The sequence below is a fragment of the Peromyscus californicus genome, unplaced genomic scaffold (assembly GCF_007827085.1).
Source record: "Peromyscus californicus insignis strain IS unplaced genomic scaffold, ASM782708v3 Scaffold_23__1_contigs__length_62951481, whole genome shotgun sequence".
Lineage (NCBI taxonomy): Eukaryota > Metazoa > Chordata > Mammalia > Rodentia > Cricetidae > Peromyscus > Peromyscus californicus.
This window is the reverse complement of record NW_026294534.1, coordinates 36,147,381-36,161,965: the sequence shown is the minus strand read 5'-3', so window position 1 is coordinate 36,161,965 and position 14,585 is coordinate 36,147,381.

Genomic DNA, 14,585 nt, shown 5'->3' with positions numbered 1-14,585 from the left:
TCTTAAATCTCTCTTCACTTCGGCATCTTCCACATCCAAGCTGCAGAATTCTACCCCCCCCCCCCCCCCCCCCCCCCCCCGATTAAAGTATCGCTCCAATTATGTCGTACTTGTTGGAAACAGGCTGACTAAGGACTCCAGGAGAAGGAAGTACATTCAGTGTGGCTTAGCTGAGTACCCTGCCAAGGGCGACCGTTACAGCTTTGGCCTCCAGGGTGGCTGGATGAGGAAGCTCTGGGGTCTTTTGAGAAGTCAGGCATAATGGGAGGTCTATAGAGGCTTGCCCTTCATGGCCGTTGTGGAATCCCAGTCTCTGGAGTTTCTCCACATCTTAGCTAGAGGCTTTGCTCTTTGCTGACACACTCCAACTGTGACATGCCACCAGCCCTTATCCCCATCAAGTTAACACATGCAGGCACTTAGCCTTTGAACATCCCAACTGAGGGCTAAATAAAGCTCTCTTCTTATTAAGTGGTCTGTCTCTTGTATTTTGTATAATAATACAAATCTGACGAGCACACCCCAAAACACACACATACATAAACACATACACACACACACACACAAATGCTCACATGCACATATACATCTACACACACGCACACACACATGCATACATGCACACAGCATATGCACACATACATACATACACCACACACACACACACACACACACACACAATACATATACACAAATACACACAGACACAGAGCACATACACATACACACACACAGCACATGCACACATACATGCACACACCACACAGCAATATGCACCTACATACACCCAGAGAGCACATACACACAGCACATTCATATTCCTCAGCAGTTTACAAATTCAGTCACTCCAACACTCCGTGGGTCAGATCTCTTTGTAGACGTTTTTCCATGTTTCCTTGACTCCCCCTGGCCCAGTCTGACTTAGTCACACACCCACCATGAGCCCATAGGAGCTACTTTCTGTGAGGTTAGAGATTTGGGTATTTTGTGACATCGGCACAGAAAGCCACCTAGAACTGTTGACCTGCGATCAGAATGAACTGGTTCATCTCACATGAAAGAGAGAAAGCCTGAGATAGGGAAAGCTCTGAAATGTGGACGGTGTTTCTAAGTGAATCATCTGGTTCGAGTGTTGGAAAAAGAAAATTGGGAAATCGATAACAAGAAATGTTTGGGGACAGGGATTCCCCAGAAAGAGCAGAGTGAAGTCTTCAGAGCTTATGCCCACCAGAGGGCACAGTGACTCTGTGAATAAAAGCTCTTAGTCCGGGCTCCAGCCTGAAGAAGAAGTTGAAAACCAGTTGGAAACTCACTCCCTGCTCAGTCTCATTTGCACTCTCTTCTGCAGGGAGCCCTGGGGTTGCCAACCTCAGTGGGAACACCCTATAACAAAGCTATAACTCAGCGTTTCCTCAGCCCCTGTTCTGAGTGTGGAGATCAAGCTGTGTGGAGTCCCCTGACAAGATGCAGAGAACATCTGTGTGTCTGGCTCCCAGGCCCATTTAGAAATGAATGCCATCGTACTCCGCCTGCATGGGGCAAGCAGGCTCAGAAGGGCCTGCCCAGCTGCAGAGAGGCAAGGCGGTGATCCGCACAGACAGAAGGTCTTTCTAACCCACCCCTTCAGAGAGATGCAGATCTTCCCTGGCTGGAGACAGCTGCTCCTCTGTCCAGATGTGAGCCCAGCAGTTATCAGTGGGATCCAGCTGGCTTTCCCTTCTAGTCTGAAACCCCTTGCTCCTTTGTCTCGACACACTGGGATTCACTGTTTGTTGTGGTTGAAATAGGATTTCCTCGAGGATCCTAAGCCACCGAGTGGAGTGAGAGAGCTTTCCTAAGACAGTGGCTTTTCACTGGTGTCCTGTGCACTGCAGGTGTAGCAGGCTTGCTTTGTTTTTCTCTTGTTAACCTGTACCTTGTGAGCAGAACTCTGTCCTGGCAAAGAGTGATGATCCCTGAAGACAGACGGTTGCCTTTTCTCCTGCTCACTGTCTAGTCCTCAGTTCTTGGTGTCCTGTTGCATGCTTGGAACAAGACGTGTGCTGAGAGGAGAGGCCTTGTTCTGACAGAAAGACCTGCAGACACAGTGGGGGTGTGGGGACTCTAGCCATGGATCTTACAGCCTTTTACAAATTGTTTATATTCTCTCATGGATGCCCTGGTCTCCAGTGGTCACCCTCCATCTTAGTCCCACACTTCTGTGGCTTGTTAATTTTGCTACCTGATCCCCTGGTATAGTTTCAATTATTTGTTATCTTTTATGTGTGAGTTGATTTGTTGTTGTAGTTGTTGTGGGAGAACATTTCACCAAAAGCAACTTACAGAAAGAAGAGGTTTTGGGGGCTCATAGTTCCAAGGAGATAAAAGCTCACTGTTAGTGTCACACAAAAAGTCAGCTCAAATTGAAGCTAATCCCTGGCCTAACACACCCATTTCCCCTTCCACGCAGCAACTCCTCTTCATGTTAATGAGCACAGATGAGTGAACAGCTGATGATATCTGTGGAAAAATAAGAGTAGGCATATGACACAATGTTGTACATATTTGGCTTTGGTATTTCTAACTTACCATATTCATAGATATGTAGAGGGGGGCATGATTTCCTTTCAAATACACATCATCCCTTCCAGTGAGAACAACATGATGAATATTCTGCAAAACAAACCTTGTCCATAGATTTTTCTCTCTCAGAGGTCAATAAAAGCCAGGCAGAGGTAGACAAGCTGCACCAGCCACACATTTGAGTGACCTGTCCCTTCTGACATTTCCTTGATTCTTACTTATAAAGTTCATTTTGACTTATTACAGTGAGAAACCCTAAACTTCTTTTCCTCTTGACTCGGTCATCAAGGCCTTTGCCTCCAACTTCGATGAGTTTGCCTGTGTCCACGTGCCCCGTGAGCCCCACTCTGTTCAGAGTATTAACATCCCTATTGCCACTACCATAGACCTTCCTGTCATCGTCTTCCTTTGCTCACTTGGTTCTTAAGGTCCTGAGTTAGCCGGCTCCCGGACCCTCTCATCGCCAACCCCATTCCTACATAATAATTCACTGGTCCACCCCAGCCCCGACAGTTAGCTAGTTCCTTCTGGTGTAAGGACATAGAGAGAGCAGGCTGTGTATGAGGAAGCCGGTCCACCCTAGAATCTTCTAGAAGAGTATCAGTCTTGGAGTTCTCAGCTACCACAACTGTCTTATTTCATTTATGAACCTCACAGGTGTAACAGGCCACCAGCCAGCTCCCAAAGTCATGCATTAGTGCTGGTTCTGGAGTTATGAGGGTCAGAGCTTGTGCCCTGTCAGCTGTAACATGCATCACCCATCCTCAATAAGCCAGTTAAGAACATAAATTAATAAAATGAAAGGAAAAGAGAATTCATTCAAGAGGCCATATTGAGAAGAACAAGGAGGTCCAATGGGCCACATCCAGTCTGTTCACAGGGTGTTGACATGAGGGTAAGGTTTAAGTAGAGTCAGGGGTTTGCATAACTAAGCAACCTTGGTCAGGGTAACCCATCACCATGACTACAGTACTAGTCTCCAGCAAGGTCTCCTGCAAGTTGTGATTCTTACCTGGTGATAAGTTCCTGCTCTAGCTAGCCCCAGGACCTCAAATTATCCTTTCTTTCAGCATCAGAGTCTAGATAAATTTCAATTACTTGGAGTCCATTGTTGCTGTAGTCTATTCACTAAAGGAGGGTCACAAGTATCTCTTTAGGTCATCTTTATTCCTGCTAGGATGATTGTAGTGCCTTACATCTGGATGATAGTCTTGGTATTGAAGTACAAAGTTGAGTTAAGGCTCTTAAATGGGTTTCACACTCACTGGCAGCTGTCCCCAAACATGCTGTATAACAAGACTACTAATCTTCCTGACTCAATAACTCTTGTACCATGGGTGCTTGTAAAACCAGTATCACATGGATAAGATCAAGTTTCCCTATTAGTCAGAGAAATTTATGCCTCCTCTCTTTTGTCCATGGCCATTGTGGCTTCTGCGTCTTCGGGCAAATGAAATTGGGAAAACCTTTGCTCAGTAGCTCCTGTTTTTCCCCATCAGAACGCTCTGGTGGTTCTTTCTTTTGTAAGAAAAGTCTTTAAAAGTAATTTTTATTTTATGTACTGGCACCTTTGAAGGACAGGGTTGTTGTGGCTATTACTCTGTATAAATAAAATGCCGATTGGCCAGTAGCCAGGCAGGAAGTATAGGCAGGACAAGCAGAGAAGAGAATTCTGGGAAGAGGAAGGTTGAGTGAGGAGACACCAGTCTGTCATCCAGGGAGCAGCATGTAATGGCACACAGGTAAAGCCACGGAAAATGTGGCAAAATATATATTAACAGAAATGGGCTGAGTTTAAGTGTAAGGGCTAGTCCGTAGTAAGCCTGAGCTAATGGCCAAGCAGTTTTAATTAATACAAGCCTCTGTGTGTTTACTTGGGTCTGAGCGACTGCAGACCTGCTGGGACAGAAAAAACACCACCTACATAGAGTCTCACCAACAAAAATGTCCCAAGACACCTTTCCTACTACATCAATGGAGAGCACCGAGCCTCACTGCAATGATAATATTCTCTTTACCAATGCTGATGTATTTGCCCACAGTTTCAAATGCTCACACAATCCTTCTTCTCGAGAAATTATCTATTTTTCATGTATCTCTTTCTGCTCTGCTCTTTGTCCTGGTTCCCACTGTCAACCTGGTAGAAGCAGACAGCAGTAACCATGCCACAGTGTGAATGACTGCTTTGACATCCCTTCCACCAAGCTAACTAATCCACCCCCACAGAGAATTTCAGGATGTGGACAAAAGGTCGACAAATTCAAATTATCATCAAAGGTTTCTAGTCAAATTCCCACCCTCCCCCCAAAAAAATCTTTATTTCGGTCTGAAAATTCATGATCAGTGCTGTCTAGACTTCTATTAGTACTCATCTTTACCCCCATCTGGATCAACCATGAAGCTCTGCTCATACATTCTAGGGTGGCTGGCTTTTCTTTTCCTTCATGTTCATTCCCTCAGCCCCCAAACTCCCTCCTCTCCTCCTCCTTCTTCTTTGAGACAAAATCTCACATAGTCTAGGCTGGCTTCAAACTTGCTGTGTAGCTGCAGAGGACCCTGAACTCCTGGCCATTCTGGCTCCCACCTCTTGAGTGTTGGATACTCTAGGGCTCCTGTGGTCCACAGTCTCAAAAGTCTTCCTGAAAATCACTTACAAAGACTTGAGAGCCATATGGTCAAGTTCAACCACAGGTGCTCCTTCCTTCTATGGTAATAATGACTTTTGTGCTTCTGTGACCACAATACTTGGCAGAAACAATTTATGGGAGTAAAGGTTTATTCAACTCACAGTTTCAGAGAGGTTCACTCTGTCTTGGCAGTCCTTTGTGGCAAGGAAAGCAGCCTAGTTCTTAATGGCAAGGGTATGTGAGAAAGCCTGACAGCCTAACACATCATGGCAGACCAGGAAATGTCAAATGCACCAAGAACCAGGGGCCAAATATAACACTCAAAGGCCTGCTCTTGGTAACCTGCTTTTCCAAGACAAGCCTCACTGTTGTAGAATATTATTTTAAGGTGTGTTATGCTTATGCTGTGGAACATTTGTTTAATGATGCAAAGATGTGTTGCATTCTTTTATGTTGAGTTTATTTAGCTCTGTGAAACTGTGTTACTTTGCCTGCTTAAAACATCTGATTGGTCTAATAAAGAGCTGAACAGCCACTAGCAAGGCGGGAGAAAGGATGGGTGGAGATGGAAGGCAGAGAGAATAAATAGGAGAAAAAGAGAGAAAAAAGATCAAGGAGCAAGAGAACAAGGAGAAGAGGACGCTAGGGACCAGCCACCTAGTCACACAGCCAGCCATGGAGTAAGAGTGAAAGTAAGATATACGGAAGTAAGAAAAAGAAAAGTCCAGAGGTAAAAGGTTGATGGGATAATTTAAGTTAAGGAAAGCTGGCTATAAATAAGCCCAAGTAAAGCCAGGCATTTATAAGTAATAATTAGCCTCCATGTGTGATTTATTTGGGAGCTGCATGGTGGGCCCCCAAAAGAGCAAAGAGTAAGAGTGAAAAGAATAAAAACAACCAACTACACCCCACCTCCTGAGTTTTCCACAGCCTCTTAAAATAGTGTCATCATTCAGGGAAGAAGCATTCAAAATGTGCCCAAGCCTGTTAGGAACATTCCATATTTAAATTATAGCATATATCTGTGTTATCTGTGTCTAGAGATAGTTTTAAATCTTCCTATACAAGCTAGATGTTTTGTAAAAATCCTATTATAATTGCCCTCACAGTGACATCTAATGTAAACTGAGTAAAATGGCTACAATTAGCATCTTTAATCTGCTAACAATCTTGATCTTAAGGGGAGAACATTTAGACCTGCTCCATTAAGAGTGACATTAACTGTGTCTTCCATAGATGCTTTTTATAAAGTGAAGAATGTTTCAGCTTATTTGTAGGTTGTAAGCATTTTTATTGTGAAAAGGTGTTGGATTCTGTTGAGTGCTATTTTTTTTGTAGCTGTTAAGACAATTATGATGTTTTATCCTTTATTCTATTACCATGTATTACACTGATTGATTTTGGGATGTTACACAAACTCTGCATTACTACAATAAAACCCACTTGGTCATGGCATCTAACCTTCTTTATATATTATTGGATTCATTTTACCGATATTTTTATTGAAGACATTTTAGCCTATAAGGGATGTCAGTGAGTGGTTTTATTTTATGGGGATGGCTCTGGTTGAACTGTCAGAATGATAATTGTACAGAGCAGGATAGGAAGAAAGCCTTTGTTTTCTGTTTCAAAAGATGCTATAAAAGAATTGCTATAAAGAAATGCTATAAAAGGTATGGGTTTTTAATTTTTAAATGTCTAACTGAAGCCCTTTGGCTTTGGGAAATGTTTTGTGAAACTTTTCAATTTAACCATGTAATTTCTTAGTGAAGTGCATGTCTATTTAGCCCAAGTGTCTTTTGTTGAGTAAGTTTCAGTAGCTGGATGTTTTACAAGTTCATCTACTTTATCTTAGTTGGGTACTTTCTGGCAGGCTTACTAGCAAGGTCAAGGTCATTAGAAATCTCTCTTCTTCAACTCTGAGCCTTAGTAACTTGTGTCTTTTCCCTCTTTTTCCCACTGGAACTCACCAGAAGTTTATTGACTGTGGTGTCTGCAAAGTGCCCAGATATTCTTATTGATTTTTCCTTTTGTTTTTCTCTTCCTTCATTTATTTCCCCTCTAACCTTCATTGTTTCCATCCTGCTTGGTCCAGTTTAGTTTAACCTCTAAAATGCCAGGATACTTAATAATATATTAAATATTAAATATGTAATACTTTATCTCATTTCCCTTGGGGACTTTTTGACAATACATCTATGAATTTCAGTTCTCTTTAATGGATTGACTGTCAGGATATCATCCTGTGTTTAAAAACACATTGTTGGCCGGGCGGTGGTGGTGCACGCCTTTAATCCCAGCACTCGGGAGGCAGAGCCAGGTGGATCTCTGTGAGTTCGAGGCCAGCCTGGGCTACCAAGCGAGTCCCAGGAAAGGCGCAAAGCTACACAGAGAAACCCTGTCTCGAAAAACGGAAAAAAAAAAAAAACACATTGTTTATTTTTCCACTCAAGGTACTGAATACTTTTCTGCCAACTCTATTGTATTATATGATTGAGATTCTGTAGCCTCAATATAAAAGATTTTACTAGATTTATATTGATGTGTTTGAATCTCAATGTACCCATTTTATGTCCCATGAGAAGAAACTATGCTTATTTTTATTCTGTAAATAAGAAGATTGAGTTAAATAAAGATAAAGAGTTTGAGGAATGCATAAGAGGTAGATTAGAAAATAAAATCTCACACTGTCTGGCTCCTGTGCTTACTGAGTCATGCAATGATGTGCAGCTCCTGTTTTTTTTTTTTTTTTTTTTTTGTGTGTGTGTGTGTACATATGTATGTATATATATACCTATAAAATTTATTGTTATTTTTATGTTCATTGGTGTTTTACCTGTATGTATGTCTATGTGACTATGTGATGGTATCAGATGTCCTGGAACTGGAGTTACAGACAGGTGTGAGCAGCCATGTGGGTGCTGGGAATTGAACCCAGGTCCTCTGGAAAAGCAGTCAGTGCTCTTAACCACTGAGCCATCTCTTCAGCCCCACTCCTCTTCTTGATAAACATTATTATTTAGTGGGAAAGTGAATGTAGGAAGTTCACATATAATTGTAAAGTGGAAAACTGTAATGTTGCTTGTAGTCTTTGCACAAAAATGTTACCTGGGGGCTGGAGATATGGCTCAGAGGTTAAGAGCACTGCTTGCTCTTCCAAAGGTCCTGAGTTCAATTCCCAGTAACCACATGGTGGCTCACAACCATCTGTAATGAGATCTGGTGCCCTCTTCTGGCCTGCAGGGATATGTGCAGATGGAAAACTATACATAATAAATAAATAATTTAAAAAAAAATGTTACCTGGGTTTCTCAGGGGCAGCTGTCTCAGCTGTAGGATGTAGGTGGAGTGTAAGTACATCATTGGGATGCTCGTTCACTTACTCACTCAACTAACGTTTTTTGACCTGACCCTTATGTGGCTGACGCCATTATAGATGCCACAATTAAATGAGTGTATGTTTTGTGCTAAGGACAGAAAAACTATATTTTCCAGTGCACCCTTATAACTCTTTTTAGATGAGTTTGTGGTGATTAAAGTTGTGTCAACTAGGGTGCCTTAACTGATATTTTATGTTTTCTATAAAAATAACCAAATAAAATGAAATTCTGCTTAGATATTTCAGGATAATTTAGAATTCCTTAGTGCTAAATTTATTTTACAGCCTGTGAATTCCAAAACATAACCAACCCCATGAGTGTGGTTAACATAAGATCAGAAAATATGCTCTGAATTAGCAGAATTCCTCACAGTCCCTCCACCCAACATTACAGCCCTTGTCCCCAAATCCTTTCAAGATACATCGTGTATAAAAATCCTTTTATACACATCTCTAGGATGCTGTGACATCTTCTGACAGGTGTTTGAGTCTCTAACTCCACGTATCTCTGTCACAGCTTCAGTCTGCCTCTGTCACTGCTTGGAAACTAAGCTGGGTATAGTAATGCTAACCTCTAATCAATAGGTCTGAGGGATGAAGACAGCAAGCTCAGGCTCACCTGCTGGGGCTGCAAGTTGAGATTTGGATTCAGGTTTTTAAGAAAAACAAGAAATATTTTCTGGGGCTGGAGAGATGGCTTAGTAGTTAAGACCATGACTGCTCTTAGAGAGGACCTGGGTTCAATTCACAACACCCATATGGTAGCTCACAGGTGTCTGTAACCTCAGTTCCAAGGGATCCAACATTCTTACACAGACATACATGCAGACAAAATACCGACACACATAAACTAAATAAAGAAAATTTTAAAAAAACAAAAGAAATGCATTTTTCATTATGTAAAATTCTTCAGGGCCCTCCACGGTCATTTCTCAATCAGTCTTAGCATGGCATGTAAATCATTCCCAATACTTCTCACTCAGCTCTTTAGCTGCTTTTCCTAACATCCTTTACCACTTACACTGCAGCAAAATCCAGTCTCCTTTTGTCCTTTGAAAGTGTCACATTGTTTCAGTGTCCATAACATTTCAAAATACTTACCATCTCTATTACCCACAGTCTCTGTCTTAGTTAGGGTTTTATTGCTGAGAAGAGGCACCATGACCATGGAAACTCTTATAAAAGAAAACATTTAACTGGGGCTGGCTTACAGTTCAGAAGTTTAGTCCATTCTTGTCATGGTGGGAAACATGGCAGCAGGCAGGCAGTCATGGTGCTGGAGAGGTTGCTGAGAGTTCTACATCTGGCTCCCCAGGCAGCAGGAAGAGACAGTGACTCACTGGGCCTGGCTTGAGCTTCTGAAACCTCAAAGCCTGTCTCCACAGTGGCACACTTCCTCCAACAAGGCCACACCCACCCCAACAAGGACACACTTCTTAAAAGTGAGTCGCTCTGAGTCTGTGGGGGTCATTTTCATTCAGACCACCACAGTATCTTTCCTTGCGATATCCACCTGCTTCTATTTTAAAACTGGGTGAATTTCCACCTTTTGAGCTACAGTTCTGCCTAGTGTGTGCCTTTAACTGGAAGGGAGAAGTTTGCCTTCAAGAGCCTTGCTAAGGATGACCTTACAGAGGAAGAGAAATCAGGTGCCCTGCTCACCTATTCCCAACAACTAACCATATTTCTGATACCCACAAACACCAGCTGAAAGGTTGATAGGAAAGAAAATTAGTGGTCACTGCCAACAAAATCCACTTCTGGATATGTGAGGGGTGAGGGTTTAATGCTCCAATCATGCAAACATGAGACTACAAGAGAAAGATAAACTCCTCCCTTAATTTAACTATCCTCCATGCAAATATCTGAGACATTCATTAAATATGCAAGCCTGTTATAAACACATTTATTTATATAGTAATAGAAGAGGAGTCTGACAAAGCTGTGCTTCATGGACTCTGGTTTATATTAGTCAAACCCTGTCAGCCATTGCCAATCCCAGCCCTTGGGTCTCAGTGACACATGAAAATGAATTTCAGCAGGGCATGGTGGTGCACACCTCTCCTCCCACACTTATGAAGCAGAGGCACTTGGAGCCTGGTGAGTTTGAGGCCAGCTTTCACAGAATGTCTTCTTCCAGTTAGCAGTGGTTGCCTTTGTATGTGACTTCTTAGCTCGTGTTTGCCACTGAATAATTCTCTCATATTACACACTTCAGGGTATCCATTCATCTACTGAATTACAAACTAGTTGTTGCTAATTTCCTAGTGATTTTTTTAAATAAAAGAGCAGTGAGCATTCACATTCAAGCTATAGAAATGAATTTTCAAATCAGTAGGATAATTCCCTTAGAGAACAAAGGCTGGATTATATAGTATGGTCATATTTAGCTTTGTAAAACACACCTAAACCATTTTCTATCATTGCTATGATGCCATTTTCCATTCTGAATAACTAAGAATGAGAGTTCCTATTGTTTTAAATCTGCACCTGAATTATTACAAGTTTTATGTTTAATATATTACTAACGCCTGTGTATGTGTGTGGTGTGTGTGCAGGTATATGTTTGTCCACGGTGTGTGGGTGCACATATCTATGCAGAATGCATGTTTACATGTGAATATGTGTGTAGAAATCAAATGTTGGCATAGATGTCTTCCTTGATCACTCGCCATCAAATGTACTGAGGCAGGGTCTCTCACTAAGCCTGAACCTGCTGTATGTGCTAGTGTGGCTAGCCAACCAGCTCTAGGGATCCCCTGTCTTCAGCGCCCATGTGTTATGACTGAAGTTCCATCTGGCTTTGATGTGAGTTCTGGAGGTCTCCACTCTGGTCCTCACGCTTGCACGACAAGTGATTTTACCTGCTCAGCTATAGCCCATGCTCACATTTTCATTTTTTAGCCACTTTAATGGGTTATTTCAGTGGCATCTCTTTTTTTTACTTTTCTTTTTACATGACTTCTAGGTGGGATCTTGCTATGTAGTTCATGGGTCCCAAGTTGAGCCTCCTGAGTGGTAGGATGACAGCTTATTGTCCACCATGCCTGTCACTAGCATTTTATAACTTATACTTCCCTACGAGTGTATAATGGTGAGATAGTTTTATGTGCTTAACTGTTGATCCTGTATCTCTCAGGTCATGTCTCCTTTTTATGGTGATAGATTTTTGATAGAAAATGTTACCTACAGGCTCATCATGCACATGAGGTTTGGTTCTCAGTAAATGCCCCTCAGTAAATGGGGAGGTATTGGAAACTTGAGATGGTGAGAATTAGCTGAGAAGGTAGCTTCCTGGGAGTGTACCTTTGACTGATATTTTGTCCCTGGCCCCTTGCTGTCCTTGCCTGGCCTGCATAGGGTATACTCCTTGCCATACATTCCAGCTGCCATGGTGTTCTGGTTCATCTCAAGCCCAAGGCAATGAACAAGCTGACCCGGGACTAAAACTTGTGAAATTGTGAGCCGACCATATCTTTCTCCCACAGTGATGAAGAACCGACAGAGGCTGTTTATCTTTGTGTCTTGAGTTTTAAGGGTGCTTTGACTATCTCTTTATTTGCCTATATCTGAATCTTTCCCCCAGTCTTTGGAATTGCCTTCTGCAGAGCAGAAGCATTCATTTTTATGTAATCTGCTTTATTGATTTTTGTTTGATGGGTTGTACTTTTGTAATTACGTATGAAAATTCTCACAAAAGGTCATTAAAATATTTTAAATATCTTCTGGAAGGTTTATAGTTTTGCTTTCCATAGTTATGACTACAATCCACTTTAATGTAATTTATATGTATATATACATTCAATACTTTCCAGGTATTTATAGAGAGGTTTGATTGGTGTGATGGTTAATATTCATTATCAACTTGACTGTGTCTAGAATCACTTAAGTCTGAAAACATTTGCAATGTTAAATCTAAAGAAGACCCATTCTAGCATCGTCCCATGGGCTTAAGCTCCAGACTGAACACAACTGAGAAAAATGAGAAGTACCAGGATTCCTCTGTCCATGCTTTGTGACTGCTGATGCAACGTGACACTCCTGCCACCATGATTTTCCTCCATGATGGACTGTATCCCCTCAAAAAATGGGCCACAACAAACTCCTCCTTAAGTTGCATTTGACAGGTATGCATCTTAGCAATGACAAAATTAACTAATGTAGCCGAGGCCCTGAAGAACTGAAGACAGGGTGAGGACTTGGAACCTGTGGGGACAAGTTGGAAGACAGGAAGAATACTGAGAAATACAGCTGAGAAGGAGCCATGTCTATGGGAGGAAAAGAACTCTCCTTTTTACTAATAAGAACCACAGTGTCCGAGGTGTCCCGTGAATGCTATCATGATGTGATGTGCTCGTATGTGGGATCACAGCACCTCTCTGCCTTTTGTCCCTTTTTACTTTTGGAAATAGAAGAATAGAAATAGAAATAAAGCAGACTTAACTTTGACATTTCTGACACAAATGTTTTCTTCATTGTTTCCTTATGAACAAAAAGCCTTTCTTCTTCTTCCCTTCCATCTTTTCTTTCTTTCTTTCCCTCCTTCCCCCTCTCCATCTTTTTTCCTTTCTACCCCCCTTTCCATCTTTTCCCCTCTCATTTACTTTTTTCAGTTGGTTTTATATGATGCTGAGGTAGTATTCAGGATTACTCTACTGGTAAGGTCACTGTACTTGTCATAGTTTGTATTAAAATTGTGTCATGTCTGGTAATTTACACACATCTGTAATTCCAAGAACTTGGAAGTGGGAAGCAGGAGGATCAGGAATTCAAGACCACACTGACAACTGACCTGAGGTTACCTTTTATTAATTCAGGCTTCGTTGAGAAAAATCATCTCATTTACTCAGACTAGAAGCTGAAGGTCCTCAGTAAAACAGATACTGACCATATCTTCTAAGGCCTTCCTTTAATCTCTAATTTCATGTAGCATGAAGGAGTCAGGCTTTTACTCAGTGAATTTAAAACCAGCATAATTTACATGAAAATCTGTCTTTTAAAAACAACTGACACTTCCCAAATGCCTTTATTAGGATGTTTGAAAATAACAACGTTTTACTAAACCTTTATTATAATTTTAGTGCTATATTGCTTTAATAAAGATTATTTTCATTGAGTATTTCTCTAATCTATAAGCATTGACAGTATTTTCAATATTTCATAAATTTATAAGCTGAGTGGAGGGTGGGCTGGGTAGCTTGTGTGGGGGGGGCAGTCACTCAGGGTGACTCAAAGCTGGGTGGCGGCCTGTCTGACTCTGTCCATAGCCCGGGACCCCCTCGCCATAATGCTGGTTTCCACTGACATGAAGGAAGTCACAATCGATCGACTAAATGCTAATATTATTTTCTATGCAAGGAGGAAGCTTTGGAGTATGCCGAACAGAGTTTGTTCATATACTATGAATTGTAAATGTGTAGAGAGTGAATTAATTGATAGATAGCAGGGGAACTCCCCTTGGTAAAACTCAGAAGTGGTGAGGCTAGGACTGTGGAACTAAGTGAACAAATGCAGAGTTTTTGAATGTTCACGCCATAGTTCAGCCATGAGGCCAAGCATAGTTTCTCATGAGTCCATATAACACACACACACACACACACACACACACACACACACACACACACACACACACAGGCAGAGGGGTTTGCTTGTTAGTAATAAAGTAGTTAAACTGCCTAGAAATGCTGTCCCCAGTTATGAGGTTGTAGAAGTTTGGACTGGTGTGGAGACTCACAACAGGAAGTGTTGCCCATATGTAGACAGGATTTCGCACATCAGACTTTTTCTGTGGCAGCCACACAGGTGAGACGGTTGGTAGTTAAAGTGGTATGACCTAATCCTGGTTAATGGATTCTCTCTCCGCCTCTTCTGTCTAGCTGAAATGACAAAACTCATTTAGCATGCCTTCTTTTGAATAACCCACACTGACAACTGACCTGAGATTACTTTTTATTAATTCAGGCTTCGTTGAGAAAAATCATCTCATTTATCTCAGACTAGAAGCTGAAGGTCCTCAG